This window comes from Mustela putorius, unplaced genomic scaffold (assembly GCF_011764305.1).
Source record: "Mustela putorius furo isolate JIRA1106 unplaced genomic scaffold, ASM1176430v1.1 tig00001657_pilon_pilon_pilon, whole genome shotgun sequence".
In the NCBI taxonomy this organism is placed as follows: Eukaryota; Metazoa; Chordata; class Mammalia; order Carnivora; family Mustelidae; genus Mustela; species Mustela putorius.
The window spans coordinates 230,691-257,140 of NW_025421833.1; the positions used below are offsets into that span (position 1 = coordinate 230,691).

The 26,450-nt window shown below is 48.8% G+C and overlaps 1 pseudogene; it reads left to right on the plus strand.

Moving 5' to 3' along the window:
- LOC123394182 overlaps positions 1-26,450 on the plus strand; it is a 72,818-nt pseudogene that overhangs the window by 36,904 nt on the left and 9,464 nt on the right.

Below are 26,450 nucleotides of genomic sequence, written 5' to 3' on the forward strand. Positions count from 1 at the left end.
ATAGCAAGCGATCCGACATACGTGTAAAAAATATAATAAAGTCATATTTTTAAACTACTCAGAAGTGTTGCCTCCACTAACTGACCTTGCTTTTTTCTCTCCCACTGTTTTGAGTTTGCTCAAGTGGCCATCCCCTCCCCCATCCATCATGACACCGAAACCTCTTGCAAAGATTATCGTTCGCCTCTGTATTGTCAAATCTAACAGTTAATTCCTCTTGTAATTTGACCTCTAAGCATCATTTAGCATAGCTGATGTTCCCTCTTCCTTGAAACTCTTTATTTTCTTTGTTAACTTGCTTTTGCTATGTTCTGGTTTTCTTATGATCTCATAGGCCACTTCTATTCAGTCGTTTTTTTTTTGGTAGCACCTCACGCTCCCAGCCTCTGAGTGGAATGCTCAGGGCTCAGCTCTAGGACCTCTCCCCTCTCCACAGGTTAATTTAAATAGCTCCTCTCTCCTGATAATTCTCTCAGATGTTATGAATCTCCACCAGAACTTTTCCCTTGAACTTCGGATTTCTTCATCCAACTGTCTGCCCACATCTCCGTTTTGATTAATAGTGAACAGCTAAAACTTCACATAGACAAAAGAAAATTCCCTGTCTTTCCATCTGCCCGTCCAGAGGCCGCTCCCCCTGCCCCACCCCTGCAATCTTACCTCTTCTGTGAAGCATAATTTCACTTTACACCTCGTTCAGGTCAGAACCCCTCACACCATTCTTTGTCTATCTTTTCAACATCTCATATCCAAATTGTTTCACAAATGCTATCAGGCTACCTTCAGAGAGATCCAGAACCCAATCACTTCTCCCTGCCTCCCCCAACGGCCTTTGTCCAAATCACTGCTGTCTCATCTGTGTTAGCTAGCAGCTCCCTGATGCCACGGCTCCCACCCCTCATCCCTCTCCAGCCCATTCTCTGAACAGCAGCCAGCATGATCTCCTCTGACAGAAATCAGACTCCATTTCTCCTAAGCTAAAAACATCCAAGGGCTTCTCAACCCATTCCACATAGGATCTTTCTCTTTTCCTACTTCTGGTTCATACATACAATCAACTGAAGTGTTTGTTAAATGCACTACTAGATATTCACAAACCCTGTGGCTGGTTTTTTGAAACTACATGCGGGCTACCTCATGTATTTTATTAACTTTCAGGAGGTCACCTTCAGTCCTCCCGCCCATCTGCAGAGATGACTTTAGGTTTCGGCTCTGCCTTGCAGGTGGTACCAGGAACCATGTCATAGGCATACTGTGTGTGCTTCCCTTCAAATCATTGACAGAGATGTTGAGGAAGATAGGCTGTCTCTTTTTCAGATGTGGTTGACACCCATAATCGTCTCCTGTTTTTGGAGTGAATTCCTTTGGTAGTGTACCTGGGGGCCCCCACATGCTGCCCTCAGACACGTGAAGTGAGGTGACTTTCGAGACTGGGTAGCATGTGTGGTGTGCCCGCAGAGTTAGGCAATGGAGTTCTTCTAGAGAAAGCAGCAAGGAGGAAGCATACCTTCCTGAAAATTCTTGAGCAGGCTCCTACGCACTCTTAGACATCTCCACCTGCCACCTTTACGTAACCTCTTACGCACTCAGCTGCGACCTGTGTGTTTCTGGAAAGGGGAACTCAAGGACATAACCATCCCACATTTCAGCCATTGGTGTCTTGAGCACCATGAAACCTGTCTCCTCTAACACACACACAAATTGGGGAGGAGATGGCCATAAGAATGAATACGAATGAAGACAGGAATTAGTGACGATGAGCTTTGCAACTCACATGGAAATTAAAGAATTAAACACTGATTCCCAGACTTTCTCTAGCATCTTCCCCTCTAACGAGTCCAAGGGGAAAGTCCATTCTGAACCGACGTGACCCAATGACTCCTTGTATAACTTCCATCCTGTCTGTCCTCTGCTAGGAACCTACTGCCAGCAGAGGGAGGTCGAGGCCATCATGGAAGGCGACGAGGAGGACAGAGGCTGCTGTTGCTGCCAGCCCGGCCACCTGCCACACCTGCTGTCCTTTCACCTCCGCTGGCTCACCTGGGAGATCACACGGACTCAGTACATCCTGGAGGGCTGCAGCATCGTAGACAACAGCGCAGCCACCATGCTGCAGGTGTTCGACCTCTGGAGGATCCTCATTCGCTACTACATCAAGGTATTGCTGCCCTGGGCCCTGGATGCTTGTCTGAGGAATAGTTCTGGGCTGGGTCAAGGGGCTCCTGAGTTTTGCAAAAAGCTGGATTCTGAAGCTTCCCAGTATCTTCTGAATCAGAGCCCCCGCTAGGTTTGGGAACCACTGGTTTTGTGAAAAATCCTCTAGGGCTTTTGTTTTGCTTGGGGTTCATGGCCCGAGTCACTGTCTAAGTCTGGACACTCACAGGGAGTTCCTTTTCTTACCCGGATCTGTTTCATCTGTTCTAACCCAGCTGAGTCCTGGTGAGGGGGCATTGTAAATGGCAGTGTCCAGACATCTCCAGGCCTCCGTGGTTATGTGTCCCAAGTATTGATTTAGATGCTCAGCCATTTCCACTCTAGAACCAGAATGGTTTTATAATAGGAACCTATTAATAGGAAAACCCTAGAACCAGAATGGTTTTATAATAGGAGCCTATTAATAGGAAAGCCCCAAAAGTAGAGCGAAATGGCCCAGTTAGGATTAGTTTCGACAGCCTTTCGTCCTCACTTGGGTGGAGACAAGAGCATCCTTTGCCTGTAGCTCAGTATCCATGTCTGCACCACCGCTCCAACCTCAGAAAATGTCCCTGTTTGCAGCTGAGTCTCCCAGAGAACGAGTGTGAGCTTTGAGTGAGGGTGCAAAGGGCCAGGGGGGTGACAGCATTTTCCAAAGTGGGAGGGACAGGGGGGAGCAGCCAAGGCTGAGGAGGTCTTTGTGTTGGCTCCTGCTCTGTGGGAGCACTTTGCCTGCGGGAGCCCTGCAGCCTGGCCTCAGAGGGGCCCACATCTTAATGCCTTTTCCCACGGAGATGCTCATCCATCTGCGATCCCAGATGCCCACCCGCTGAGGCTGAAAGAGGGGGTCCGGCAGAGATGAGGAAATGCGAAACAGAAAGAGAACACGGGGGCTTGGAGCTTCGGGGGTTTCCACCAACTGGAAAGGAAGACATTTCGAGACTTGGAATAGCTACTGAGGAGGGTCCCACGCGTGCACCAGTACCGCTAAGGTTTACAGGAAATCGAAGACAGGTTGCAAAAAGTCAGAAGGTTAAGTAACTCGTTAATTATCACATCCCCAGGCAGTTGCAATGAGAAATGTTCGTGACATGCTCTCCTGCACAGACTCTGTAAGAAAGGGTCTTTGGCTCATGGTCACCACCTTGATGCACAAGTTTCCATCCTACCCCACCCAAACCATCAGTGTTTCACCCAGTCTCATATACGTGGGGGGAGATTTGGAAAGCAGATCGGGGAGCTGTGAGCTTCTGCCTTCTGACCCCACAGTTCACTCCCTCGGCTTTATGAACTAGGCTGCAAGACGTTTTCTTCCAGAGCCAAACCTGGATTTGTCAGTGGGTCCTGAAAGAGCCGTGGTACGCTCCTGTGAGAAGTCTGTCTGTCTCACAAGTGAACGAGGAAGGGGGTGGCAGCTCCGTGCCGGGAAGTCCTAGGCACCTGGGTTCCTTCTGCTACCTGCTGCACCACTTTGGAGACTTCGTGCTCCTAGATGGAAGCTTAAAAGGATGGAAAGGAAATCCACAGGCATGCACCTGTGGTCCCCGAGAAAGGCTCCTGGCAGCAGCCACAGTAGGTCCCTGTTGTATCCTGGTGGTTAGAAGCTTGTCCATGTCAGCTGAGCGGGGTGGGGAATGTGCATTCTGGGCAGCCTGGAACCCACACAGAAACTGCCCAGAGCCCCCGTGTTGTTTGCGGTGGTTTCCACTCTGCCCCATCCTCCCCACCCCCGCCTTTGCACACACATTCCCTGTGGTCCCTGCCCCCACCCCGCCAGGTATCCTCCAGCTACCCCCACTGCCCCTCTGCACACAAGCTCCCCTGGGGCTGTGCAGACATTCACCTCGCCCTGCTCTGAAATCTCTGCTACTCACCCTGTAGCAGCTCCCTCAGCACAGGAGCTGCACGCACCGGACTCCTCTCTGGGTCCCCAGGGTTCAGTGTGATGACTTGCATAGGGCGGTGTCCAGGGCATTTTTTTGGACTAAATGAACAAAGGTAACATGGGTCCTGGGTCTGGGCCACAGCAGTCTACACAGATGGGATTCAGATGTTGGTGACAGTCTGATCGGCCCACTGTAGGTCTTTGTGTTGAGAATGGGGTTCACTACTGAGCCACATCTCTGTGAACTGGGACCCCCCAGAGACAGCCTTCCCAGGAGCCAGGCATGTGGGTGGCCACAGAGCAAGTCACCAAGAGTGAGGGAGAAGGAAGGATATACTTTTTCTGGGTTTACCCTCTTGGCTTTTCCAGAGGCCTTGGGGGCACCCTCCGGGGCCTGCTTCTTAATAAATCCCTCCCGTGCACTAGTAAGTAAATTGATACTCACTTCCCTCCTCTCCTAACTCCAAGAAACATGTCTCCCAATTCCTTGCATTTTTTTTTAAGATTTTAAGATTTTATTTATTTACTTGACAGAGAGAAAGAGATCCCAAGTAGGCATAGAGGCTGGCAGGGTGAGGAGGAAGCAGGCTCCCCACTGAGCAGAGAGCCCAATGCCGGACTTGATCCCAGGACCCTGAGATCATAACCTGAGCTGGAGGCAGTGGCTTAACCCACTGAGCCACCCAGGTGCCCTCCTGTATGTTTTCTAAAATGGCAATTTGAAATCTGAGAAAGAAGTCCAGGATAATATGCAAACGGCGAGGCTGAAGGAGCCCTGACCACCCTTGGAATCTGCCAGGTAGTATTTAGTTTGTGGGAGAACAATGTCCTTAACTCTTTTTTCCAAAAAAGGGGGCTGATGCCAACATGAGAGTTTCGGGTGGGGTGGGAGAGGCACACAGAGCGATGGTGCATTCTCTTGTGGGGTCTCCTCACGAGCCGGGGGCAGCCCTGTGGCAACCCACTCCCTGAATATGCTGCTAATTATGGATTTGCATGTCCTGCCCTGAAATTCCAATTCCCTGGGCCTGGGGAAGGGCCTTAGCACCTGTATTTTTAAATTACTCTCCTAAGTGATTTAATACACAATGAGGCTTGGGAGTGACTACAGACATATTTGTGCTCCATAGAAACAGATTTCTCTTAAATTCCGAGTCGGTGCTCAGGAGGGGCTGAGACTTGGGGGCATATGGGTCCTCCTGGCACGTCCTGTTAATTCACGTCACCACCGACGGGACTGTTCCAGTGAGGCTTTCTCTAAATACGGCACTCAGGGCTTGCCCGCCCTTTGGTAAGGGGTAGCTCAGAACCTGGGCTTATCACCCCGTGGAGTTAGTTAAAGAAAGTGTCAGGAGTGCTGAGTGGCAGGAGAAGCAGCATTTTAGGGTAAAAACTAATGAGTGTTTTATTCTATAGCCTTGGTTACGTGGTAAACAAAATGACCTTTGTTGTGCTGGGCTGCTTCAAGTTTCAAGAGCTCAGAGTTTCTTTCTTTGTGTCATGACTATTATTACTTCTATTGGGTAGGCAAATCAAGAAGGAAGAAAAGCTTGGAATCATTCCATTACACAAAGGATTTTTTTTTAATCTCCTAATAAACTGGGTCAGTTCTGCCACCCTCTATGAATATATTTGAAATCATTTCCTTCCTGATGACTGGAGGTTTTCTCTGGTGCCTCCTCCGCCTCCCCTCGGTTTATTAGTGTTCAAAACCCTCTTTGCAGTCAAGAAATCAGCTTTCCATGAGGGCTGGGTTTTCCCGCTGCCATTGTTCCCGTCCAGGCCTTTCAGAAAGGAGAGGGGCTTATCGCTTACCTTGCAAAATGGGGAGCGTGAAACCCGGATACGTGGAGCTTCCTGCCAGGGCCCCTCTCCTAGAATGTGCACAGGGCAATTGTCTGATAGAACAGGTCGATTCTACAATTAAAATGAGGAACCGGGAGAATCCCTGCTGGAGGACAGATATGGTGAACGCATTCAGAAGAGGTCTTGCTTTCAACATGGATCAGGTTCCTTGTCATCGACTCATTTTCCCCATACTCACTTATCAGGTTTACTTAGTGCTGTACCCATTCCATCCTGACAGATTCTGAAGGATTTCACACTGTTCACTGACTCTGTCTCCCTCACGGAATTTCTGCCTACGTCAAGTGAAGCGGGGCATGGTTTGCAAGGATTGGGCATGTTCTGTGTTCTCTGGGTGAAAGGAATCGATTCTCCTCATGCCCTGGTGGAGGGAGGGGAGGGGGGCCGGGGCAGAGGAGGGGGAGCCAAGCTGCAGGGTGTGCTGGGAAGTCGACACTGCAAGATTTTGCCAGACCTGGGGGAGGAAGTTTTAGCCTCTGGGATTCGAAGTCCTCATTCACTATTCTGACTTCCTCGGCTGAGGGATGATTTCCATTCTCTCCCTAGAAGTGGATGAAAAGGTAAACTTCTTTGAGTTTTTTTTGTTGTTCCTGTCTGGTACATGGATTAGGACATACTGGGAAAAACTAGACCAGATGTTTCTAGAGCCAGATGTTCACGCAGACCCAGTTTCTTTGTGGCCTTTGTCACCATCGACAGAGACATCGTGCCTCTGGCCACGGTCATGGGTCCCCTCCTGCTTGTAGCTTTGGGTCAACTGCTTGCACTGCCTGCCTCCTATGGGCTCTAAATTATCCTGCCAGCAAGTAGATTGGCTCGAGAACCATAGACTCAGCTGTCTCCTGGCCCCTGATGTCATCCATGGCCTCGGCACTGCTCCAGACCACTGTGGCCTCCCCACGCCTCAGCTCCTGGGGGGTAAGGCAAAGACACTAGGCCTCGCGCTGAGTCCTTCGTGCACACTCACTCATTTTAAGCCTCAAAATAACGAAGAGACTTGGGCTCCGCTGCAGCTCTGTCCTTCCCGCCTCCCACTCTCAGCTTCCTGGGCCTCTGCCTTCTTCCCTCCCTCTCTGTCCCTCTTTCCTTAGGGAAAAGTCACAGAAGGGACTTCTCCAGGCCAGCAGGGCTGTCCTGGGTGCAGTGCTGCAGAAATGGGATAGTGAGAACCGCAGATGTCATTTGGGGTCCCCTGTTCTCCCCATTGGGGTCGGGTGGGCTGTGAAGCCTAGTAGGGAATATGCTGCAGAGGAAGGCCACACGTCATGAGCCACGGGTTGACCTTCCCAGGGTCCAGGCTGCCGGCAGTCCCAACAACCGAGAACGGCTGAGTCAGGCCTTTGCGGTGATTTGGCCCTAATCCGGGGACCACGCATGTCTGTCCCGTCACCTGCTCAGACTCCTCAGACCCTGAGACCAGACCCTCCTTAGTAACCTCCAACCTTGGTTCTCTAGATTCCACATCCCAGCCCAGGGGAGGGAAGAGCAGGCGAGAGGGCAGGAGGCTGCCCGGAAGAGTCTTCCCACTGTGGTCACAGGTGATAGTCCCCATGCCCTGGCCAGGCCCACGCTGTGTGCATTCCTGTTTGTCACCTCCCTTTGGAGGAACATGTGTGTACAATCAGATAAGGCCATTGGCTAAGCGTTTGGGGCCACGAGAGCATGCAGCACTGCCTCCTGGCACCAAGCGCCCCCCATGCTGGTGATTCCCAGGTGAGATACGAGCCAGGCTGGGGGGGGGGGGGGGTGGCTGCTGGGGGAGGGGAGCCCAGCCTCAGTGCTGTGAGCACCACGTCCGTTCGCCCATAGTAGTAGAGCACAGAGAAGGTTGCAGGGAGGGTATGCTCCCACCCATGCAGAGGCACCCGTACCGGAGCTGGAGTTTCACGTTCTCTGCTGTGCTTGGACTTCTCCCGGCCTGGAGCTAGCCTTTCTGAAGGATGAGTTCATTCATGAGCTACAAGATGGCTTTCTATAAAGCTGTGACTCAGAAGGAGAAGGCCTAAGGGTGACATTTTCACCAGTTGGGATTCCTAAGTGGCGTGTCTGATGGTGGGAGAACACGGGTTATTTTGGAAGGCATCGCAGATGTCCACTGTCTGGGCACCCGGGATTACATGTGCATGTGTGTTTCGACAGTGCCTCGTCATAAGTACTTTCCGTAAGAACTTTGGTGTTTTCGTTCATTGAACACTCCTGGATTGGGGTCCTGGAAGAGGGTTTGCCTCCATCTCTTTCAGTCGGATCAGACACAGCTGGGCATCCAAGGAAGCCTGCAGTATCCCAAGGGCCCTTTTGTGTGTCTCTCTCAGAAAGGATCAGGCTGGCTGTCATTCTTCTTCACTCCGGAACTTCTGTTCTGGCACATTCCATTAGCGTTCTGTTCTCACTTCCCTCATCCCTGTGGTGACCCATAAGAGAGGACATTTTAGAATGTCTCAGGTGAGTTCTACGCATTACATCTAGCAGGAAAGGGGCACCTATGTGGCTCAGTCAGTTAAGCCTCTGCCTTCTGCTCAGGTCGTGATGCCAGGGTCCTGGGATCGAGCCCCACCTGGCTCCCTGCTCATCTGGAAGTCTGTTTCTCCCTCTCCCTCTGCCCCTCCCCCCACTCATCCTTGTTCACGTGCTCTCTCTCTCTCAAATAAATGAATAAATAAATCTTTACAAAAAACCTAGCAGGAAGCACAGTGACACCACATGTCAATCTCTGACACTGACTGATTTTATGAGATATAATAAATAAAAAATTCTGTCTTTAGACTGGCTAGAAGGGCTCATAATCTAGCTTTCTCTCTGCAGAGCATAATCTAATATATGGTAACGTCCCCCAAACTTCTCTCCTGGATCAAAAAGGAATCCCTTCTGAAGTCCTTGCAGCCTTTTTCCAAGTGGCATTACATTGAGCGTGACCTTGCCATCTTCAACATTAACGTGGATGATGACTACCTCCCGTGTCTCCAGGGGATAACCCGCACCAGCTTCTGCAACGTATATCTAGAATGGATTCAGTACTGTGCACGGAAGAGACAGGAGGTGGGTCAGGGAAGCGGGGCTGGAGGCGTTGGGTTAAATTTGAAACATGAGGAACATTTTCTAAAGTCCATTCCTGCTTAGGCTGTATGGTAGACAATGATCAAATAGGGCAGCAAGAACATTGGTGTTAGGATAAGTGTTTGTTTAACACGTAAGCAGAATTTTAAAGGAAGAATCCATATACCCTGTCTCCAGCGAAGGAGACTTGGAAGGTATATTTCCCTCTATGCTGTGCTCAGGGTTAGTGCAATTTTAAGCCTTTGGCATGGATTTGAAGCTCTGGAAACCTCTTTGTGTAGAGCTGCTTTTTGAGATTTCCATATAAAAAGGATTATCTGTGCCAAAATGCAGGGTATTGAATCATGGACCGGGGAACCAATCTGTTTAGCAATCAAGATGGTTCAACCCACTCCCACAGTTGGGTCTCATAACATTATTGTTCCCGCACTGAGGACACTTGGAGATGAACACAGCCTCTTAGGAATGAAACCAAGGACAATGACAGCTTCTCAAAAGTAGCTCCCTCATTTCATTTTTTTCCCTCTCCAACCACAGGAGAGAGTGTTTCAGGAATCAGAGAGTTCCCCCATCCCTGGGTCACGCTACGGGACCAAGTGACCCCAATGGCTGACTTACAAAGCCCCCCCGAGATATGACTCTGTGTCGCTGTGTGATGGAATCCCTGGGAAAGCTGAATTAACATCCTTGCTCTTCCAGCCCTCCAAGAACCTGGACAGTGATGAGGACTCTGCTTTAGTGACCCTGTCCTTTGTCCTGTGCATCCTGGGGTGGAGAGCTCTGGGAACGGCCACCCACAACATGGCTCTCAGGTATGTGAGAAAACCATTGGTACAGGCACCAAGATTTTGTATTTTTGTCAGTTGTTTTTCTTTATTTTTAAGTTGGACGGTTTATGTAGCTATTTCTTGCCATAATAAATTGTGCTGGGCCCATAAGGAGGCTTTGTGACCATTGGGAACTCTACATTTGGAAATAGCACGAATACAGAACAGCTAAATCCCCGGGATTCTAGACACAGGAACTTCTGTGTCACAAGAGTCCTGGTGGGTTTGCTGGAAAGATGAAATGAAACCATTTATTAGAACTACCTAGCCTGGTCTCTAGCAAAATGAATACTTAATAAAGGTCTGTTCCCAGGGCTCCTGGGTGGCTCCGTCGGTTGAGCATCCAACTCTTGCTTTTGGCTCAGGTTGTGATCTCAGGGTCATGAGATCGAGCCCCGCACCTGGCTCTGCACTCAGCATGGAGTCTGCTGGAGATGGTCTCTCTCTCTCCCTCTGCCTCCCCCGCCCTCAAGCTTGCACTCACACACCCTCTCTCTCTCTCAAATAAACAAATCTTAAAAAAATAAAGGTTCATTCCCTTTTTGTGTTTTTCCACACAAGAGAAAAGCAGCACATCTGTACTCTAGTCTAGACTACCCTTCCCTGTCTCTGTGGGACTTTGATTAATTGGATGTCCCTTTGGCTGGTTTTTCAAGCTCTCTTTCTACCCAGATCTTCCTGTCCTGTATGTACATAGCTCAAGTTTCTCTCCTTTTTCAAACAGTTGAGCTATAACTAACCTATAACTTTGTATTACTTTCATAATGATTCAGTATTTGTATATATTACAAAATGATCGCCTCCGTAAGTTTAGTTAATGTGCATCCCCATATGTATTTTTATTATGTTACAAACCTTTTATTTTGTGGTGGAATTTTTAGGATCTTCTCTCTTAGCACCTTGCAAGTAAGCAATACAGTATTGTTAGCTAGAGTCACATGTCTTACGTTACATCCCATGACTTGTTTATCTATGACTGGAAGTTGGTGACTTTTTTTTAAATTTATTTATTTAACTTTATTTTTTATTTATTTTCAGCATAACAGTATTCATTATTTTTGCACCACACCCAGTACTCCATGCAATCTGTGCCCTCTATAATACCCACCACCTGGTACCCCGACCTCCCACCCCCCTGCCACTTCAATCCCCTCAGATTGTTTTTCAGAGTCCATGGTTTACCTCCCCTTCCAATTTTCCCAAACTCCCTTCTCCTCTCTATCACCCCTTGTCCTCCATGCTATTTGTTATGCTCCACAAATAAGTGAAACCATATGATAGTTGACTCTCTCTGCTTGATTTATTTCACTCAGCATAATCTCTTCCAGTCCCATCTATGCTGCTACAAAAGTTGGGCATTCATCCTTTCTGATGGAGGCATAATACTCCATAGTGTATATGGACCACATCTTCTCTATCCATTCATCCATTGAAGGGCATCTTGGTTCTTTCCATAGTTTGGTGACCGTGGCCATTGCTGCTATAAACATTGGGGTACAGATGGCTCTTCTTTTCACTACATCTGTATCTTTGGGGTAAATACCCAGTAGTGCAATTGCAGGGTCATAGGGAAGTTCTATTTTTAATTTCTTGAGGAATCTCCATACTGTTCTCCAAAGAGGCTCCACGAAGTTGGTGACTTTTGTCCACTCACCCATTTTGTATGTCCCCCACCCCCACCCCAGCACCCACCAGTCTGTTCTTTGTATCTATGAGCTTGGTTTTTCAGATTTTATGTATATAAGATCATATGGTATTTGCTTTCCTCTGACTGACTTCACTTAGCATAATGCCCTCAAGGTCCATCCATGTTGTCACAAATGGTAGGATTTCCTCCTTCATATGGATGAATAATATTTTCAAGTTTCTCTTCTTAAAGAACAAAAACAAGGTTAAATTCTCTCCTGCCTTTTTCACCCTTCACCCTCTGTCACCCGGTCTTCTCTTGCATTCACGCACAAGCTCCAGAACTTTCTGTCACCAATGACACTGAACTCTGTGGCCCCCACCACCCCACTGCCACTTGACCTTCCACTCCTGCTACACCCATGAAGTGGCTGTTGTGAGATGAGGTTCTCATCCCCCAATCACTGGCCATTTCAGACTTCTCCTTTGGCACTAAGCACCAGGGGCCAAGTGTTCTAGATTCCTCTTGTCTGTCAGGATCACCTGGATGGCTGCACATTAACATCTCCTGGGGGGACTTCTAAATATTTAAATAGTAGCCCATGCCCTCCCCTAGTCCAGACCAGTGACATCAGAACCCTGAAGGGGTGGGGCAAGCATGAGGATTACCCCCCCCCCAAGTGATGTCAGTGTGTGGTCAAGGCTGAGCATCATAGAGACCTGGGGAGCTCAAAATCAGTTCCACGTAGGCTCCCTTCACTGGTTTCTCGTCTGCTTTGCATGTTCTTCAGGATTTCTGTATCATGTCCTTGACACCAGGCCCTTTGGGACTCAACTGAAGTGCGCATTGTTAGGCTGGAGTATAAGCTTCTGAAGGGCAGAACCCCCTCACGTTTTAGCTCAACAACCTTCTCAAGCCCTGGGCGTCGGATCAGTGAGCCCGGGCAGCCTCGCTGACCCTTCCCCAGAGTGGGCGGTGGGCTTCGGCCACTGCTGGTCGTGCATCCGTCAGGGGTGCAATGGTGTGGCTGGCACATCTCCTCATTTCTCTGAGTAGAAGGTCAGCACCTAGGACGTCAGAACGTGTGACTCTTTCATTGCCCACATGTCTGAATTTTATGATTTTCTTCAAGGTGAGAAATGCTCAGTGACTTACCCGTGTGAGTGCTCAGTGAAACCCTGTCCTAAGAAGTAACCTGGGGAGATGCTCACGGGCTTCTCCCGTTGCACTCAGCCTCCAGCAAGGCCCTGACGGTGCCCTCTGTGGTCCATTGTCCAGGGCCTCATTTGATGATGGGAAGCCCAGCAGGAGGCTCCGGGGCAGGCTTTGCAGAAACAGGATCATGTGGTTGGGCCTGGTGCCCACAGAGTTCTGACTTGGTTGTGTCATGGGGCAGGGGAGGGACGCAGTGTGACTGGAGGTGGGATGGAGCATGACGGCACCCCCAGCTCTACTTTAGCCGAACAGCTGTGCTCTACATTTTATATGCTAGAATTCAATAAATGGTTTTGCTTGCAAAAAAAGAGGAGCCCCTTAGGAAACTGTAGGGAGGAACTATAAGGAAGGAACACAGTTGGGCAAGGGTTTTGGAGGATACTGGAATCTTCTGAAGACTTCTGGAGTCTTCAGATAGTCCTAGCATCCAGGCAGGTGGTGTTTTGTTTGATCCATCTGAAGCTGGTTTAAAAAAAAAAAAAGTTCCAAATTTTCTGTACAAATTGCAGATAAGATGCTTTGAGGATTTGTTCTTTCAGTTCCCACCTGAGCACCGTTTGCGAAGACTTCTTCTCTCTTGCTCCTTGAGGAACTCGTTCCATGATTCCTGATTGGGGGGTTTCTTGCCAGGTCAGCTTTATTTGTTTTTTTCTTGATTAAGCACCAGGCTCACCAGCTGCTTTTATAAACCTCACATTGATGGGATTTTCTTTGTCTCAAACAGTTTCTCATACTCCATGTCACCTCTGCTCGTTCCAAACATAGTGATGAGATAAATCTGGGAATAATATTCTCGGTGCTCTGGGGAAAGCTCTGATTATCTGGGACTGATTCCCTTTACTGAGCGGTCCCACAGCACAGCAAAGTCTGACAGTACACTTCCATGTTAGCCGTGGAATAATAAAGGTGACAGATTTCACAGACCGGCCTGGCCCAGTGGTTCCGGGGCCTGGTGCCCACAGAGTTCTGACTTGGTTGTGTCATGGGGCAGGGGAGGGACGCAGTGTGACTGGAGGTGGGATGGAGCATGACGGCACCCCCAGCTCTACTTTAGCCGAACAGCTGTGCTCTACATTTTATATGCTAGAATTCAATAAATGGTTTTGCTTGCAAAAAAAGAAAAAAGTCCATAGTTCAAAAAACGTTTTAATGTAATTTTTAATAGATACAGTTAAATGGCTTTCCAAAAAAGCTGCCCCAATTTATAGTCTAACCAAGAGTGTTTTGCCATATCCTTACTAATGCTGGAGATTCGGTCTTTAATTTTTCTAGTCTCATGGGTGAAAGATTATCTCATTCTCATTTGAATTTGCATTTCTATTATTAATAGCAAAGGTAAAGATCATTTTACATATTTATTGGTGACATATTTTTTCTGTGAATTGCCTGCCTATTTATGTGCATTACCCGTTTCTATTAGGCTCTTACTGATTTTTAGGAGGTATTCTCATCTTATGATCTTAATATATGTTAAAAATATTTTCCATCAAGCTACACTTGTCTTCTATCTACTACCCCTTTTAAAAATTATAATTTCTAAATTTTGTGTCTTTTTTAGAAGTGTTTTTCTTTCAGCTCCAGGACATAAAAATAATAGCCCCTATTTCCCTCTGATAATTCTACACTTTTACTTCTTTCTATTTAGTTTTTGAGTCCTATCGGGTCTTAGGTTTTGATTATAATCTACTTATTAGGTAATTACCTACATTGTTATATTTTCATGGAGTCTAGCAGAGGACGCGAGACATGTGGGTCAGAGACAAAGGACTTTATTTCTCGTAAACAGGGGCAGCATAAGATTCAGAGTGTTTGGCTCTCTTCCCCTGGCCCCTAAGACCCAGAGAGCACCATTTTCCATGACAGGAGAAGAGCACTTAGCTCAAGGAACCACCCATTTTGTAGCAGAAAGAGATGCCATTTCATCCCTCAAGGATTTTCATTGGAAACCTGGCCCTGGGCAATGGCCTGGATCTTGCATTCTGGGCAAAGCAGTAGGATCTGTTGGAGAAGGAGCCCACTAGACTACCAGCTCCTAACAAATCAACTAGAATGTATTTTCCATACATGATGGGAGAGAGGGATCCATTTTTCCCCCCAAGAGGATAACTAATAGTCCAATACCATTTGCTAAGTAGCTCATTAGTGATTCAGTCAGTGAGTTAAAAACACCACTCATTTGAAATACCACTTTTGCCATAGTCTATATTCCCATTCATAGGGGGTACACTTCTGGATTTACAGGTCTGTTAAAGTGATCAATCTGTCTGTCTTATAACAATAACATACTGTTTGGTTTCCTAGAGTGATAACGTCATTTTGATATCTTAGAAATCTAGACCCCCTGTTTTTGCTTTTTCCTTGTTGTTTTGTGGTGGGACTCTTCTTGCTCATGTTCTCCTCAGGTGAAATTTAGACTCACATTTTATAAAAAGCTCTGTTGGCTTTTTGATTGAGACTGTATTGAATTTGCTGCTTGAGAAAACACAAATGTCATTCAGTGACACGGCGCATCTTTGAGATCATTCCATTTATTTAATGTCTTTCAGTAAACTTTTACCATTTTTTGAGGTTTTTCATCTCTGAATGGGTTATTTCTAGATATTTTGTAGGTTTATTTTAATTGGGCATAGAATTTTTCTTTCCTGTCACATTTTTAATTGGTTACTGTTGGCATATGGGAAGGTGATTTCTTTTTATATTTGCTCTCATTTGTGGCACACCTATGAACTCTGTTATAAACATGATATTATAATTAATTCTCTTTGATTTTCTGGTTGGAAGACATATCAGCAATTAATGATGGTTATGGCTTTTTTTTTTCTCCCCGATATTTATCTTCAGTTCTTTTTCTTATTACTTAGGCTATGACCTCCAGGGCAGTGTTGGAAATGGGAATCTGTGTTTGTTTCCTATTACTTTGGGAACTAATTACCACAGACTTGGTGGGTTAAAGGAATATAAATTAATTATCTTAGAGTTTAGGAGGTTGGAAGTCCAAAGTGGGGTTCACTAGGCTAACATCAGGATATCTGTTGGGCGGCGTTCCCTCTAGAGGCTCTGAGGAAGGGCCCATGCCCTGTCCTAAAGGCTGCCTCTTATTCCATCTTTCCAGCCAGCAGGACAACATCTTCTGATTTTGGTCTGACTCAAACTCGACTTCTCCTGCTTCCTTCTTCCCCTCACAAGGATCCTTATGAGTACATCGGGTCTGCCCAGATAGTCTTGGACAATCTCCCCATCTCAGAATTCTTAATCACATCTGAAAAATTCCTTCTGCTGTTTAGGGTAACATGATCACAGGTTCCAGGAATTAGGATATGGACACCTTTGGGACCCCTTATTCTGCTATTCTGCTACCATAGCATCCTTGCCTTAATCCATGTATTACAGGGAATAAGAGTAACACTTTAGGATTAAAAAGTAAGGTTTGTTTTAGGTTTGTAATAGACATCTTATCAAGTCAGGGAGTTTCCTCCCCTTCCTAGCTCGCTAAATGAAATTTTTATCAGGAAAGGATGTTAAGTTATTTTAAAATGTGGGAGCATAAATTCAAATGATATTCTTCTCCTTAAATCTACTAATGTAATGACTTACATTAATAGGGTTCTTCATTGTTGAAGTAGCCTTACAATTCTGAGATAACCTCTATTTGGTCATGTTATATTATTCTTTTTATACAGTGATGAATTCAACTTGCCAATTTTTTTGAATGGGGGAGGGGGAGGAGTGCAGAGGGAGAGAGAGAATCTTAAGCAGGCTCCCACACCCAGCACAGAGCCCATTGTGGGGTTTGATCTCACCACCACAAGATCATGATGTGAGCTGAAATCAAGAGTCAAGATTCTTAACCAACTGAATCACCCAGGTGCCCCACAACTTGCTAATATTTTATTTAGTGTAGTTACTTCTGTGTTTGAAGGATGTGTGGCCCGTGACCTCTGTGTGTGCGCATGTGGGCAATCTACCATTATGTCATTTTAAGATCAGGAATATGCCCTTAGCTGTACTTGATGAAGTCTCACAGGTCATTCTCACATATTTAATGTTAAAGAGTAAACAGAGGATTTTCAAACTCTGACTTCCCAGAGGGGTCTTACACAGCAGCTTAACATAAGTCATAGACTCTGCTTTATTTGATGGATTTGTTGGCGAAGTATTTTTGACCTTACGACCAGGAACACAGCACGATGGAAATCCTCAAGAAATAAAAACGTGTACATGCAAAACTAGAAAGAGTAAATTGAGAATCAATTAAAACGATATGCTGGATGCAAGCGAGCCAGGAGCACAAACATATTACAATGTCTTAACAAAAAATATCGATATGTTTTGGAGACAGAATGGATTAATATGGATGTCTCAAGCAAATACTGATAATTTTTTTGGATTTGGAATTTAAGGCCCATTTGGTCTGGAGAACTGTGTCTGCGACTGAAGAAAGGCACACATCCATAAAGAGATGCTTTAGCAGGAAGTCAAAATAGTTTCACTGACCCCAAGCTAAAAGATAGCTTGATTGTTACCTTCTATTACACGAAAGTTGGAGAGCAGATCCTGGCCAATGTGCCATTTATAGATATAAAGGTGAGAAGATGGCAGCATTTTATAGTAGCAACATGTTTGCTCTAAGGAGAAATCTTACTGGCTCTTGGAGAAGACTAGGGTTCCAAGAGGATTGAGAACCCCAAGGTCAACAGTCTTGAAAAATGGTAGACAAACAAGCCAGCCATAGATGTGCTGTGCCAAGCCCCATGCAGGAGACAGGGAGCCCTGACACGTGGCCTATGGCAGGTCGCTTTGTGGTCTGAGGTCACATATGCCATATGCCCACCCTTCTCACCCCCAGTGGACAGAGGAAAACAGTGTTCTTCAGAATTCCAGGAATTCCAGACGTCCTACAGGATCACCTTGCAGAACAAGATTGAGGTCCCCTTGCTCGACTGTGTTTGGAAACTCAGAAGCCAGAATCTAGAAAAGAAAGAGACAAAATAAATACAATACAAGATCCTGACTAAAATCAGGACCATCCAGCTCAGCTCAGAGGGTTGGAGTGTATAGAAAATCTGCAAGTTTAAAGTTAGAAAAAGGAGCAAGCATTTCTGGGATCTTGGGTTGTGATACTATGTGGGACGGTCTTCTTCCTTGGCCTGGTGTAGGGGTTAAACTCTGTGGTCCTGACTCGCTTTCTTCTCTGACATGGCTGGACATCTTTAGGAGACACCCAGATTCTCTGGTCCCTTATCTCAGGATTCCCTGGGCAGCTTGGTCAGAATATAGACCCCAGGCCCCCTCACAAACCACCAGCAGAGGAGCTCCAGGAACTGGGTCAGAAAATCTACTTTTGACGTTGAACAGCTGCCATGTACCTGATCCCTGGGGTCCCTGGGCGGCCTCAAGAAGCACTTTCACTGGCTAATGGTAGTGACCCATCGATATGGAGGCTCAGGAGCACAGAGCGTTGGTGTAAAAACATCATGAGGTCAAACGCATTTTTAAAAAGCTTTTCGTCAAATCTTGCCTTTTAATGATTTCTTACTTGGGAATTACGGTTTCATCATTTGTTCGGGATTCAGTTGAAACAACATCCCTGAAGGCCACCCCCTTGCTCTCCAGTCATGAGGCAGGATTCTGCAGCATAAACATCCCTTTGTTTACACCTGGAGCTTACGCTGAAATGAGACGAAAGGTAGCAGGGAACATTTACGATGTGCTCCCTGCACACATACAGGGGCAGTGCTCCATACTCGACGCGAGTTTATACACTGTCGAGGCTTGAGAGAGGATGAGGTAGGTAGTTACTGGCTGGAAGTCCCAGGATGAAGATGAGTGGCCGGCTCAGTGTTTCACCACAGTGGGGTCCCGCCCAGCCTCCAGAGTCCTGCTCCTGACCTCTATGCCCTCTGAACCCCATCTGTCCTGTAGGAAATTCTCAGAGCACCCTCATCCCTGTGGCCTGTGTTCCCACCTTCCACACACCCAGGCTTCCTTCGTGGACGGCTTGTCCATGGTGTGTACCGCTGAGAGCTGCTGAAGGTGCCTGTGGACGTGCCTCCCGGGCGTGCGGCCCTCTGTGTTCAGGGATGCCTCACCCTCTGGCCTGCACCTTGCCCTGTCCTGCTGGCTGGGCCCTCTCCAGTGGGAGCTGCTTCTGCCTGCGCTCTCAAGTCTCCGGCTCTCTGGAACTTGACTTCTGCATTTTTCAGGATTCAGGCATGGGTCCCAGGGAGTAGATGAATGCTGGACACGAGGGTGGATTGGCTCCCTCCCCAGCACCGACATGTGTCCTTTGTCCTCAAACCACACGTGTGCGTCCACTCAGTCCCTGGCATAAGGAGATCTTCGCTGGCCGCTCACCCAGGCTTCACATCTCCCTGGACAAGTTCCATTTTAAGGATGAACACAGAAAGAAAGAGATGATAATGAGGTTGAGGGACTTGCCAATATCAACAAGTATCAGAGCCAAAATTGAATCTTGGGTTTAGGTTTCTGGCTCCCATCCCTCCAGTTCTTCTGGGCCATATGCTGCCTCACCGTGTGGTTCCTGAACTCTGAAACTGAGTGAAGTACCTTGATCCTACCCAAGGGACTCCGTTGATTGTTGTCAGCATGCCCTTCAGGTGGCAGATCGCTGGGATCCAGACCGCAGGCTGGTTTGATCCTAGAGCCAATAGACTAGCTTCCTAGGTAAAGCGTGCATGAAAGCATTCTTAATACAATATCAATTCAGGGTGTGTGCTGAGTATATACACCAAACTGAACTTTCAAAAATGACTGGCAGCTGACCTCAGGAGGATGAGATGGGGTTGACTTCAAGAGCCGGTTCTTTCTAACACAGCCTCTGGGCTGGTCGATAAGAAGACGGCTCCAGCTGCATGCTCTCAGAGCAAGGTTTCCTGGATGGGTGGGGAGCCAGAAGGCAGCCATGGCTTTGCTCCAATGTGTCTTCAGAGGGATGAGATACGAGTATATGTTCCCACCTCGCTTACCCTCTTTCTTATCCCTTTCTGGCCGGTTTCCGGTTTTTTTTTTTTTTTTTTTTTTAAGATTTTATTTATTTGACAGTGATCATAAGTAGACAGAGATACAGGCAGAGACAGAGGAGGAAGCAGGCTCCCTGCTGAGCAGAGATCCCGATGTGGGGCTCGATCCCAGGACCCTGGAATCATGACCTGAGCCAAAGGTAGAGGCTTTAACCCACTGAGCTACCCAGGTGCCCCTGGCCTGTTTCCTCTTAAAGGAAAGGCTACAATAATACATCTAGTGCAAGCACCCATGCAAATGAGTTGAGCTAATGGGATGGAAAGTGCTTAGTAATCCACAAGCCACCAGGAAGATGGAAAATTATCCGCCTCTTGCCCACTTGCTTAGAGGTGATGCTCATCACCTGGTCTATTCTTGTTCATTAGTGTGTGTGTTGGGGGAGGGACTCTTTAGCAGGAGAGTGTGGCCGGAGTGATGGAATTAGCCACGAAACCAGGGCAGTTGTTGAATTGCACAGAGGGAGCAAAGCCCACGAAGGCATGCTGGGGTCCCGAGGTAGACGTGCTCTCAGAGCCTGGAGTCCCGACTGAGGAGGATAGGCAGAGCTCCCTCTGCAGCTTTGTTACTAATCAGTAAGCATGGGGAAGCCCAGCCCACAAGTCACACTTAATTGTTCACATATGGTCTACCAGCTCTCCTTTAACGCGATGCTCGGTGGCAGAAGGCTCTTCTCAGGGCTGAGCTGTAAACACACAGTCTATGGCCTGTTTGGAAAGGAGCAAAAAAGGAACGAATCAGTCATTGTTCTGGGGAGCCCACTGCGATTCCTAAAGAAACTACCCGCCATAAAGCTGTTTCCCCCTCAACCCTAAAATTCATTAAGGCTGGATCCAAGATTTCATTGTCCAAAACTGGAAATCTGTAACCTCCCGTGGAGCTTTTTCTCAAAAAGAGCAAGCTTCTCAGCAGAGGTCTGATAAAACTTTAGGCTTCGTGGCTCTCTGCTGTGGGGGCCAGCCCATGTTCTAACCTGCCTGACTTCACCCCACCAGGTGCCAGAACACACCATTTCCTTTCTTCCTGCCACCCCCCGCCCTCATTGTGAGATACAAAAAGGTCTCTAAACGTCTCCCGGGGGCCCAAATTGCCAGCAGTTGAGAACCAGTGAGAAGAGGGTACAGGTGAGGGGCAGGCTGAACCTATCAGTGATGTCAAGCAAAAGTGGGGCTTAGGGGGATGGCATAAGCAGCTTCGGGCCAGAAGGGAGCCAGGAGGACCCTTATGTAAATAAAGAAAGCGGAGTTACAAGAGGGTGAAAACAAAGAGCCTTTGTTTCAACTGGCTGTCCTCATTCTGTCCTTGCTAGGAACGGTGATGGTGGAGGCGCTGAAATAAGTAGTACTAGTTAAAGCATAAACTTCGGACCAGGGACAAGCTAGCAAACTGGCAGGGGCTGGTTCTGCAAGGGACATCCAGAGCCTCAAGCCAGAAAACAGCATTTTCTAGAGGGGCTGGGAGCAAGGGTGCTTAAGAACCAGCGAGCCCATTCTCTCATCTACATGTATCACCGGCAGTTATGTCTTCGTTCAGAGGAAGCTGGGTCAGGAACTAGAAAGACGAGCATGGGGGAGTTCGGGCAATCAGAGAATCCGTGGAGACCCAGCTCTGTGGCTGCTGGTGTCTGTGGGGCTGCAGAGTCATGCTGAGGTGGTGGCTGGCACGTCTGTTGTAACACACGCACGCACAAATGCACGTGCTGTGGAAAAGGCAAGATCGTGGCTCTGGTCCTTGGCCTGGGGAGTGTGGGTGGAGGCTGGCAGGACAGGGCCCAGGGCCAAGCGGGAAGCAGTGCAGACACGCTACCTCTAATGGAGTCAGCTGAAGGGCCAGGATGCTGGGTGTGTCCTCGGGTCTGGCGGCGTGCTGTTGCTTTTCCCTTAAAAAGTGCACTCAAGCACCAGCCGCTCATCGTGATATTAAGAAGTAATATTTTTCTAGTGCTGTTTTTGTTGACATCTGAGCCCGCGTTTAGTGCCTGGAAGCCCAGGCTTGTCTCAGCACCATGGTATCTGGTGCTCACATGTGGATATGCATCTTTTTTTTTTTTTAAAGATTTTATTTATTTATTTGACAGACAGAGATCATAAGTAGGCAGAGAGGTAGGCAGAGAGAGGAGGAGGAAGCAGGCTCCCCACTGAGCAGAGAGCCTGATGTGGGGCTCGATCCCAGGACCCTGAGATCATGACCTGAGCTGAAGGCAGAGGCTTAACCCACTGAACCACCCAGGCACCTCGTTATGCATCTTGAACACACAATTATACCTACTGTCAGGTTCCTTCTGGAACCCAGTCTGCCTTGGTCCCTACCTCATCCCGCACATATGGATGCAGTTGCCTCTGCACTGGGGGACTGCCTGGATGACAGCCTGTTTCACTAATATCCCAGGTCAGGTCAGGGAGGGCTGTGGGGGCGAGGGGGTGGCTGTTTCATCCCCATGAAGGCCAACCTTGATTGACTCAGATATGGTCGTCTTTCCCCATTCCAGCTGTTGGCCTGGGGGTGGGAGCTCATCCTCTCTCAGTGGAATCTTAAAAAGACAGAGCAATATGAAGCTCCAAATCAGAAACCTGCCGCAGGTGTCCCAGAGCCCGGCTCTCTGCCGCTCAGCGTCTCTTCCAGCCCATCACTCGCCTCTGCCTTCCTCAGCTTCATTCTCTTAAAGATGAGGAAACAGCTTTCTTTCAGGATGCCATTACCTTTAAGGCGGTAGGGATGATACTGCCAGTCCAGTGGAATTCTGATTCAGGCTTTGTTTCCTACACCGAGAATTATTTCAAAAGAAGAGCATTAAGTGCGACGGCGTCACTTTCTCCCCCCAAAATGACAAGTAAAGTGTCTGTTGCTGGGGGACTTCCTGAGGAAGGAGAGTTTTCCCTCCTGATGAGTAAGCAGCCATTGGACACATGCGCTGAGCACGAGAGCCTGGCACCCGGAACTCCTTGGTTGCCCTCTGGTCTGCAGAGGCCCCTCTGGGTATCTGCCAAGTCCCTTAATGTTCCTTTGCCACCAAACCCGTCCTATGTCTGGATCAGTGTTTTGTCTTCCTGTGTATGCAATAAAGATGGCATTCTGAACCTTTACAGAACAGCTCACCCATGTTCTGCAACTTAGCTGTCCCTTCACAGTGCTCAGCCTCCATCCGACGACAGTGGCATTTTCGGACGTTTTCAGCTGACAGCTTCGCCACTGGCATTTGACCTCTGCAGCCCGGCCCTGCTGTCCCGTAACTCTCTCCTAGGTGCCTCCCAGGTGGTCACTAAAGCTCACAGCCCAGGAAGTCTTTGTTCTGTGAGGGGAGACCCCTTTGGAAAGGCTGCCTCCTGGAACTCCTTCTGGAAAGTTCCGGGCTCCGCCAGACCACAGCACCCCGAGCCCCACCTGCCTAGACCTCAGCTGCTTCTGTTTCCCACAGTCTGCTCTGACTCAAAGCCTTGGCGTTCCTCTCCAGAGAGTTCCAGAAGGAAATTAATGATAGTGGTACGTTTTGCCACGGAATGCTAAAATAGCAATCAGTGGAGCGATTTCCCTGACGTGCAGTCTAACGGGCTGGCCGAATCAGAAGTCCTGTGCAGCGAGCCAGCTCTTTAAGTCCTTGTGAGTAGCCGTCCTGTGACACTCTGCTTCTCACACGTTTTCCAGCTCATTCTGTCCAGGTTCAGCCCTATCAGGGCTGCTGCTGCTTGTACTCGCCTCCTAACTGCCACTCAGGGATCCGAGAGGCCAGGGCTGTTGGACGGAGTCTAGCAGCAGAAATAAAGAAGAACCCTCTTCCTGTTCCCATTATACAGGATCCATTGCCTTCCCAAACCTGGGTGCCTGACCGTCATCCCAACTGTAAAGTGTCCAGACCATGGACAATTTCCCTTGGGAGGACGCTCGTGTTTGCGATCCAGGCGGTGCTCAATTATGTGCAGGGAATGGAGGCAGGGCAGGAAAGACCTCGGAATGTGAAAACCCAGAAAACCCTTCATCATTCATTTTATTTTATTTTATTTTTTATTTTATTTTTTAAAGATTTTTCTTATTTATTGGACAGACAGAGATCACAAGTATGCAGAGAGGCAGGCAGAGAGAGAGAGGAGGAAGCAAGCTCCCCGCTGAGCAGGGAGCGCAATGCAGGGCTTGATCCCAGGACCCTGAGATCATGACCTGAGCTGAAGGCAGAGGATTTAACCCAATGAGCCACCCAGGCACCCCCAGTCTTTCATTTTAAACACCCCCACCCCCCGCCCCATGATGCCTCTTACACACCCGTTCACCGAAGGCTGCGGCTGGGAAGTGGACATGCTCGGAGGGTCCGGATGACCCATCTGAGATCCCACTGGGTTTTGTTTCCTTTCCACGCCGTGGTAGAATCCAGTTTGCATTACAGAGTAACGCAGCCTGCCATGGATGCTGAGAACACCACAAGCTCTGGGCTGTCCTCAGGGGGCCCTGTCAGCTCCCCCTGCCCCCCCACCAAGGAGGGCTCCGCTGGGGTTCCTGGAACAGGCCCCCTGCATGCGGAGACGCGGTGACCAGGACCTGCACCGTCACTCTTGGAGCTCAGCACAAAGGGCTTGGGGCCTCCCATGGTACTGAGGCTGGCCATGACGCTGGGTGTCGGGAGAGTGTGGACGCGGGCTGTGGCCAGGCATGCGTGGGCTCTGCCTCGGTCCACCTTTGAGAGGCATGAAGGTCATTCCTGACAGCGCAAATGGGAGCCTCAGATCTGGCTCCCAAAGGCAGGCTTCCGAACGCGGTTCAGGGTGAGCGAATGGTAAGTAGGACTCTACTTTGCAGCCTGGATTACTTCCTGTATGGCCTTCATGCCCTCTTCAAAGGTGACTTCAGGATCACAGCACGAGACTAGTGGGTCTTTGCCGACATGGACCTTCTGCATAAGGTCGTCGCTCGGGCCATCAGGATGTCCCTGAAGCTTCACCAGGTTTAAAAAAAAAAAAATTAAAAAGATAATAATAAATCTATTTTTTAAAAAGAAGTTTTGAAAAATCCTTTCTCAAGGGGCAAACAAGACCTTTCAGGTAGGTCCCTTTTCACGGCATGACCTATGTGAGTGGGTGTGTCACTTGGAATCTAAACACTGAGGCCACCCAGGTATCCTTGACATCAGCCAGTGGCCACTGGTCCTCGAGAGTGGCTAGGAGGTGGTGATACTCTGCTAGGACAGAAAAGGAAATGGCCAGAGAAAATGACCTCTCGGGTGCCTGAGCCCAAGCCACAAAGCTGTTTCCCTGGGCACGTTCTCCTGCTGCTCGGGATGCGGGAGGAGAGTGGGAAGACAGTCCACACAGATGTGGACTTGGCTCTTGGGGTCATCAGCTGGTCGCTGTCTGGACACTCACCTCCACTGCAACCCCCGCCCCCCGCTGCCGTCACTGCAGTCAGCTCTCTGGTCCACACTGAGCCCACAGTCAGACTTCTTTCCCCCAGGACCAGTTCACCTGCCCTGACGAGTATGAAGACCCAGCGGCCCTCTATGAGGCCATCCAATCCTTTGAGAAGAAAGTCATGATCTGCCAGGAGGGTGGCCCGGCCTGGAGAGGCACCGTGCTGTCCAACAAGGAGGAGCTGCTCACCCTGTGGCACGTGGTGGACGAGGGCACGGACGAGTACAAGGTCATCATGCTGCACAGGGGCTTCCTGAGCTTCAAGGTCAAGAAGGTACAGTGGCCCCACCTGCCGATTGGCATTGGTGCTCGCGTCCCTGCACCGGCCTCTCGTGCAGGAACATGGTCTTAGAGGAGCAGCAGTGGGCTGGGAGGCCAGGGTCATTCATGGGGTTTGGGCAGAAGTCCTGGCAGATGCCCATGTAGGTGAGGGTCAGGATCTGGCTTATTTGTAAACACCTTCTAGTTCTCCAAACTTTCAGATCTCTAGTAGCCTAGTCCTGGACCTGAAGGCTTTCTATTCAGTATTTCTTCTCTTCATATCACTTGCAACTGCTGGACCAAAACAACAGCTTTCTCTTCACCCCATTTCCCCACAAAAGTGGGGAGACCCGCATCTTCTAGGACTGCTCCTCCGGCCTGACCGTGCAAATAGCTTCAGGCCCGAGCGGTGTGGTCCCCAATGTTCTGGCCCGCAGCCCTGCTCATGGTCTGGAGCGTAAAACCAGCGGACTGAAAACACGCACCGTCATCCACTCTCCTCCCTGTTCCTTCCCCAACCCGCAGGTTAACAAAGAATGTGTCCACGGCCTCTGGGCCGGACAGCAGCAAGAGCTCATATTCCTTCGGAACCACAAACCAGAGCGTGGAAGCATCCAGAACAATAAGAGGTCCTCCGAAACTTTATCAATTCCTCCTGCGACCAGCCTCTGGGGTACCCCATGTACGTGTCCCCACTGACCACGTCCTACCTCGGGACCCACAGGCAGCTGCAGAGTGTCTGGAGTGGCCTGGTCCCTCTGGACAGCATCAGGACATGGTTCCTGACCAAGTGGCTAAGGTAGGTCTTTCCCCCCAGACCTTCATCCAGATGCTGGGGAGGGGGGCCCGGGGAGGGGAGGGCAGTGTGGTATGGAGAGCTCCCCGATGTCTGGTTAGAGTTTCACTGTTGACCAGCATTTCCACGTTCAATGAAAACTACTCTCCCCCAGCGGCCCAGCAGATCATTTGTTTCCGCGAGTGGTTTCCAATGGTGGAAAACTCACACCCGGGAAACTCACACAGATACGACTGTTCCTCACGCTTGCCAGGCCTGGGGTCCTCTCGTGTTCCTGCAGAGCAGCCGAGGCTGT